Below are 7,729 nucleotides of genomic sequence, written 5' to 3'. Positions count from 1 at the left end.
ATGTCCAAAATTTTTTTGAGAGAATTTGAATCTATAGTATACACAATAACATAAAGATTCTTGCTTTAAGTGTAAAATGTTGTACTAACATGAGTATAAATATAGTATACTTGATATCTTTGTTATTTATGGTTCAGTACATACTCTGTCATCTTATAGCAGCCATATATGAATATAAAAGAAAAGCTGCATTTTTCATACTTGATATGCTATATCATGGTTTTATACTAACTGTTAAATTAACCTTAACCATAAGTTCTAAAATTGGAAAGGGACAATTATTGAGTAATTCAGTTGGCCATTGTACATGTCCATAGATATAAATCATGGGGATGATTCTCACACACACTTTTTTGATCCTCACACACCAATTGAGTATTATTAGAAGAGTAAAATGTTAAAATAAGTGTGTGAGGATCAAAAAAGTGTGTGTGAGAATTATCTCCTATAAATCATTGTAGAAAAAGGTTATAAAATAAAAAAGAATGTCTTGGTACTTATGCTAAAGGATGGGTTGGATCCCACATGCTTTTAATGGAGCATCAAATGTTGATAGAGTGGATCCCATTTTCTCTATTATTTCAATAGGTAGTAATGAAATAAAAATGAAAATAATAGATAATAAAATAAAAGGTGATAATAATTTTAAGATAATTGAATTATCAACAATTAATGTACATGTGATCTTTTAGTATTATTGCTCAAGGTCTGAACAATATATATATGTAAAAGCAATGGTGGTAATTTGGGTTCCAAAAAAAATTTATAAGTTATTTGCACATTTGTATATTCAAATGGTAAAAACAAGTTATCACAATTTGATCCTTATTATAGGGGTAGCTAAAGTGTGCATTACTTGTCACACCATTCAAGAGGGACCTGATCCAAGAAATACCAAATCATTGAATGATCCAAGAAAAAAGAGCTTTTTGGGGGCTTATTCAACATCAAACTCCTAAAAAGAGTCTACCAACAGTAAAATATTCCTTGGGGATTGGCAATTAGTTTTTGAACATTAAACTTTTGTGTTTAATTTAATCTTACTCATATATATAATAATAAAAATAAGTTTTACGGTAACTAACTATTAAAAAAAAAAAAATTAGTATTACTACATTATAAAAATCATTAAATTGTCCACTTGTGAATGAAGGATTTGACACTACTCAAACATTGCCATTACACTCAAATTCTTATGCAATGGTCAATTATACCCTTTGCTTTTAACTTTACTCTAAAAAACTAGCCATTACACTTCTTTGCTGCATCTCTAACTCTCTAAGTCATCTCTACTTACTAAGATATTTTTCCTAAACATTTATTTATGGGTTCATATATTGGCTAGATACAATTTGAAAAAAAAAAAAAAAAAAATTCATCCCCTTAGAACATATTCCCCATTCAGCTTTATATTGGCTGATCGCGAACGTTTCACTGTTTTATTGAAGAATCAAACACACGGACCTTGTTTAACTACGAAATGAGATCATAACGGATTATAACTTTGATGGGGTTTCATTCTACGTATATTTGCTAGTTCGGAGTTAAAAAGGTCCCAATGTCAAAGATCTTGAAACTAAATACAATTCATATATAATTAATCACATTTTAGGAAGTAATTGGTTAACAAATTGGTAGATTACTTGGACATTATATATTATGGGCACATGGTGGTGGAGAAGGAAGGAACATTTGATATAGATGCAGGGATATAATAGTCCATATACAAATTTTGCCTGTGCACACAATCAATCATATATATATATATATATATATATATATATATATATATATATATATATATATATATATATATATATATATATATATATAGCAATATCAGTAGCCTTCGATAAAGAGTAACTTAACTTGAAACACAAGTCAATAGAAAATTGTGCATGTAAAGCACATTGGATTAAAAAACAAGATACATAGAAATGATTCATACTAGTGCTTTCAAGAAGAAGGATAAACTTAAATTTCAATGCAATTGTTCTCTGACTACACTATCTTAATATTTTATTATTTTATCCATCAAGTATTATCCTAATGTATGCTAAATTAATTTATTGATTAATTATTGTGTTAAGTGGTCATGATGAATTATATTTTTGAAAGTTATTCAAGATTATCATCTTCAACAAAAAAAATTTAGGGACTACTAATTTATTGAACTATTTATACTGGCAATCACGATCACAACTTTTTATACAACTCTAATCAAGGCATCAAGCTAACTAACATAAAGATAAATGTGAGTTACATAGTAAAAATACGTATTCTAAAACCATTCAATTTCATACCTCATCAACTAAAGAAAAATCAAACACTCTGGATTTTGCCCCCTTTTCTTCAACGGCCGTTAGGAGTCACTGACAGGGTCCGAACGCGATGTCGGAACCCACCCACTCGATCATTTCACGGGACGAACAATTTACAGTCATACCGCCTCTCAAGAGGAAACCCCCACGGTGAATCCATACGGGCATCGCGTGTGTTAAACCCCCTTAAGTGAGGCTCGAATGCAAGACGTCCGATACCTCCGAGGCCCATGAAATGGACTTGTAATCTCATGGGAATTATTTTGTAACACATGCGGGTCAAACCGTTAACTCTCTTATGGGAAGTCAGATCACCACCGATGCACAAACACCTTGACGTTGTGGATTTTTTTCCCATTGTTAAAAGGTTTTAGAAATTTTTTTAAAATATATCGGTTTCAATACCATTTAAAAATAATATTTTTCAGAAAAAAAAAATAGTAGTTGTTCAATACTTCAACACTTTGATTAACTGGCTTTATTTATTTATTTATTTTGAATAGTACGGGATCACCCCACCCAGGGGGAATTAACCACCCACGCGTTTATCTCCGGAAGTTGCATAACCCGCGACCAACTGCTCCCCAGAAGAAAACATGGCCCAATCCGAGGGCATGGGCGGTAAATATCCCCTCCCCCACTGCCCCCGCAACGCGATGTGCTGAAGGCACCCTTGTGTGAAATTCAAGGGTAAAGGGGCAAGTGCACCCCACGGGAGTCGAATTCCTGACCTCTCGACAGGTCACTACCACATGAGCTACAACACAAGGTTAATTAACCGGCTTTATCATTACATGTAACTAGCTTAATGTTAAGGAACACAACAAAATCCATTAAAGGTTGGAATTTTTTTTTTAACTGCTGATGATTCATTAATAAGGGAAACAAAAGAAAACAGCAGCTTCTCTAGTTGGAGATGGCAGACTATGACTAATAAATTAAATAGACAACTCCTCTTCAAAAACATTTAAGCCATTTTCTAAAATAATAATATGGAAATGTACAATGAAAGTGCCTTCCATAATTCCTAAAGGATAAACTTAACAACATAATCATGGAGGAGGAGTAATTTACTGGTTATCTTCATTCCTCGGCCTCTTGTTCGCTTGATTGCAGATGTCATCATCCCCTTTCCTAACCCCACAAGTTGTCCTTGCTTGATAGCCAGTAGATAAAACATTCTTATCCTGAACAACCATGTGTTAACAAACGTGTAACGAAAAATATTAAAGGTTAGAACAATTTTTTTTTAATGTGACTTAAGATTGTACACATAATTAGAGTCATGTTCCCTAGCCCATCCCCTAAGATCAGAGCATAAATCTGATTGTTTTTGTTCAGGCGAAAATGTTTCTCGGAAAAGTACCATATGCTAACAGCCAAATACGCTCAAATACTTTAAACACTAACAAAAAGATCGTAACTTTTTGTGTTTGATACAAAATACGTATGGAGTAAAAGTGAACAAAAAGGCTTGATTTTAGGTTTTAACTATCAAGATCAACCAAATAGGCTCAAGATCAATTTTAACAACAGCAATAGTAAGCAGTTGAATGTGAAGCTCGGGCCATGTCCAAGTGATACACTAAAACTCATTTTACTCTATATTTGGAGTTTAAAAAAAAAAAAATCCATCTATATTATAAAAAAAATGTACTCTATTTTTGAAGTATTGGCAAGTTTACACCAAATAGAGTATCACTATGCACCATACTCCAAAAATTCAACTATAGAGTATTTGGTTGGAATGAATTTTTTTAGAGTATGGTCCTTTTCAAAAAATACTATGTTATTCTATATGAGTAAGTGATTCGACATGGCCTCATATGAATTAGCTTTTAATAGTATGATGTTAATACATAACTAATGGTCAACTTGATAGGCAATGCTATATAGAAAAGATACGACTGCAAAAGAAAAGAAAAAAAAAAGAAGATATTTCATTGACCTTGATCCCACTTGAAGTTGAAGCTGCATTACTATTTGTCCCTCTCTTGATATCAAATTGCACAGAAATACTGGCTTGTGATAAATAAACTCCAGATGAACCCAGTTCCCGGGCGAGATTATTCAACAGCCTGTTGAACACCAAGTCAACTCTATTTTTATAACTGACATACAGATAATGGGTAACGACTTAAATATAAAGCAGATGCTCACCCTCTTGAATAAGCATTTGAGATACTAGCCACTTCCACCTCACTTGAATTCCAAGCATGTGGTTGTGAATGCGAAGACAAGAGCTCAACATCAGGAAACGAACTTTGATGCGTGTTGGAAGGCGCATCCTCGAATGTATGTTGGGGTAATGGAAAGTCGACAGATACTGCTTGATTAGCATCATGATCTGTTGTTTTAAAGGCATTAAATTTACTCAAGTTTGAAAACAGAGGTCGAGTGATAACAATATTACCATCATCAACGGAACCATTGTTTATAGCTTGTGGTTGATCAGTAAGGTTATCCAGACCAGAACTTTGTCTCTGTTTGAAAACAAAAAGAAGGTAGAAATCAATATCTTGTCTGCTTGAAATAATGATATTACACAGGTACATTGTAGTAACATGTGTATGATGAACTCTTAAAACACCTATTACTTCCAGCTTTAAACTTAATATAAAGTTTCATGACAGTTTTGGACTTGTAAAGTAATGAATTTCAACTCCCAAAGTCATAATACATAAACTGGCGATCTGTTTGGGAAGAACGACTTCTAAGTCGGCCGTGAGTAACTTAAATCATTAAAGGCTTTATCAGATTCTTTATAAGTTATACCACTTACTGGAACTCATGAAACACTTTATAGCTCCATTTAGCTATATTTTCTTAGTTTTTTCTTTCATTCCATGGGTTACGTGGTTAGCTATCTAGGGCCATAGATATATACAGACGATACTATGCCTCGTTTTTTATGAATGTGTATTGAACACACAAATTGCATTATGTTAATAGGTAGTTTACAGCTTGCAGTTGGTATGCAATTACTTATACATGGTCATCTTATGACAGTTAGCAGACTAAAACTATATGTCATGAACAAAAATTCACAATGTGAAATTCAGTTTGTCTCTTAATTTAATCATTTGAATGCACAATATTTAATAGCATATGCCATCACTACTTTTTTTTGCTATATAAAGCAATTGTAGAGAAAATTATGATAAAGAGTCAACCTAACACTAATTTAACTTAAATGCAACACAAATTTGTGCATTAAACAACCAAGTAAAATTCTAGCCTGAACAATATTTGAATGAAATACCAAAACCTGGATTCCGACCACCAATTACGAACCACAGAAGTCTGCTAGCCGGATTTCATAGCTCGCTAGATATAATTATCTCTATAGGTATATATACTCTTTTGAAACACAAGTAAATGATAATCCTTAATAATTCAGGTTTAAAGAGACCAATGATATGTAAGGGATAGCCTGATAGGTCAAAACAAGAAACTCTGCTTCACAGTCACCATGTACAAAGATGATTCATACAACAACAATTGTACTATGTCTGACTAAACATGCAAAACAAGACTAGAATTTCAAGTTACAAGACATTATTAAGACCATAACTCCATATTTACAATGTCATTTCATACTCCTATCTTGTATTGATGAATACAAAACTAGTCCCCTAATTAAGATGCACATTGATCCCCACTAGCTACACTTTGGGGGGCTTGCCTTTCAAAAAAAAAAAAAAAAAAAAGATGCACATTGATCCTTTCTAAACACAACAATGAGAAACAATCAGATACATCATCTAATGAAACTACTATGAAGCAAAAATTGGTAATTAGAGTTGTGAAAACAAGGCCACCACTAATTGCCAATGAAGTTCAAAAAAAGAGTTACCTTACCCACTATCAAGAGCATCGAAATCATACAAAAATTATAAATTCTATTGGTAACCACACAAGTAAAGAAATAAAATACCCATGGCATCAATTTTGTGGGCTCTGGACTCCAACCTTGATGTGTCCCTTCATAAACCTGTAACTTTTCTTTTAAAAACTGGATATACTGTATCACCTGAGTTCACCATAAACACTTCCAAAGTCATGTTCAAGCACCAATGAAATACAATAGAGGTAATATACTACGGAGTAATATAGAACAGTAAGGTACAAACCTCTAATAAAAATGAAGCTCTGTCTCTCTTCTGATCATTTTGAGGAATTAGATCACTCAGAATCTGAAATCTGCATTTTGTTTTTCAAAACAATCATCTTTCTATAACAACAAGGTACATAATAGTTCGTTCTACAATAATTTGCATCACAATGAAGGAAATGCATCAAAGTTTCAAGTACAATTTCCTTAATCCCCATAGCAAAAGTGTCAAAGTTGGTTACGAAAAACCCACGCCATAGACAAACAACAATTATGAAAGAAAAAAAAAGGAACTTGGTTGAACATCTCACAATCATCTCGAAAACAATTTGTACAATCCCAATCATCAATATTCAATAGGACAACCTAAGCAAACTTTAAGTAACCCTAACTTATATAACCATTACTTTGAAGCAGGGGCGAAAATTAGAAGGGACAAGAGGGGACACCTCTCCCCCAGTGAATTTTCAATTTTAAGTGCAAAAATTTTGAATTTTTCAATTTTGCCCCCGGTGGATTTTTTTTCCCCCAAAACCTCCAAATTTTGCCCCAAAACCTCCATATTTTGCCCCAAAAAAAAAAAGTTAGCTACGCTTATAAAAAAAATTCGTCCCTGATGAAAAAAAAATTCCTGTGTCCGCCACTACTTTGAATCAATTAGCAATACAATCATATATTATATTCAATATTCTATAATCTATATAAACTTATAAAAGTAAAATGAATAAATAGAAACATGCATGCCTTTCATTAATTTTGCTCCGTCTCCGCTGCTCTGTCTCAGAATGTTTGGAACGATGAGAAGTAGCTTTCAGATCATTACTCCTTCCCTCTACATTCAATTAAATTAACCTCAATTCCGAAATTTTGCATGCATACATACATCTATCTATATCTATATATACAATATACAATTATTAATTACTCCGTATATATATATATTATAGGTGCATATATACAGGAGAAAGAAGAGACCTTTGTGTGAGGATCCATCAGTTGTTCTGGAGATAAAATCCTCATAATCTTCATCTTCATCATGAAGATGATGATGATGATTTGTCACAGTCCTTACCATCAGAGCTCACAATTTCGTTACTGAATTTTGCACAAAATTACACAATTACATAAAATTTTGCAGTTACAGATAAAGAAAATTAGATAGAGAAGGAAACCTAGTTGTTAACGGAGGTGGCGGAGGAGAGTGGTGGTACGGCGGAGGAGAGTGGTGGTTTAAAATTGGGAGATTGCCGGAGAAATGAGAAGGGGACAAGTGTACGGATCACTGAAAAGCCCT

At 33.0% G+C, this 7,729-nt stretch overlaps 2 long non-coding RNA genes across 2 annotated transcripts; both read right to left on the bottom strand.

The window, feature by feature from the left end:
* Positions 1-3,150: 3,150 nt before the first annotated feature.
* LOC139858410 (uncharacterized) lies at positions 3,151-4,838 on the bottom strand. The gene is made up of 4 exons (XR_011762940.1): positions 4,735-4,838; positions 4,482-4,668; positions 4,270-4,399; positions 3,151-3,508 (listed from the first exon to the last, which is right to left on the bottom strand). It is a non-coding gene; the product is annotated as an uncharacterized lncRNA (long non-coding RNA).
* Positions 4,839-6,213: 1,375 nt separating this feature from the next.
* LOC139858411 (uncharacterized) lies at positions 6,214-7,269 on the bottom strand. Its single transcript, XR_011762941.1, has 3 exons — positions 7,180-7,269; positions 6,455-6,524; positions 6,214-6,354 (listed from the first exon to the last, which is right to left on the bottom strand). It is a non-coding gene; the product is annotated as an uncharacterized lncRNA (long non-coding RNA).
* Positions 7,270-7,729: the final 460 nt, after the last annotated feature.

The sequence above is a fragment of the Rutidosis leptorrhynchoides genome, chromosome 7 (assembly GCF_046630445.1).
Source record: "Rutidosis leptorrhynchoides isolate AG116_Rl617_1_P2 chromosome 7, CSIRO_AGI_Rlap_v1, whole genome shotgun sequence".
Taxonomy (NCBI): Eukaryota; Viridiplantae; Streptophyta; class Magnoliopsida; order Asterales; family Asteraceae; genus Rutidosis; species Rutidosis leptorrhynchoides.
This window is presented reverse-complemented; position numbering and strand designations above follow the sequence as displayed.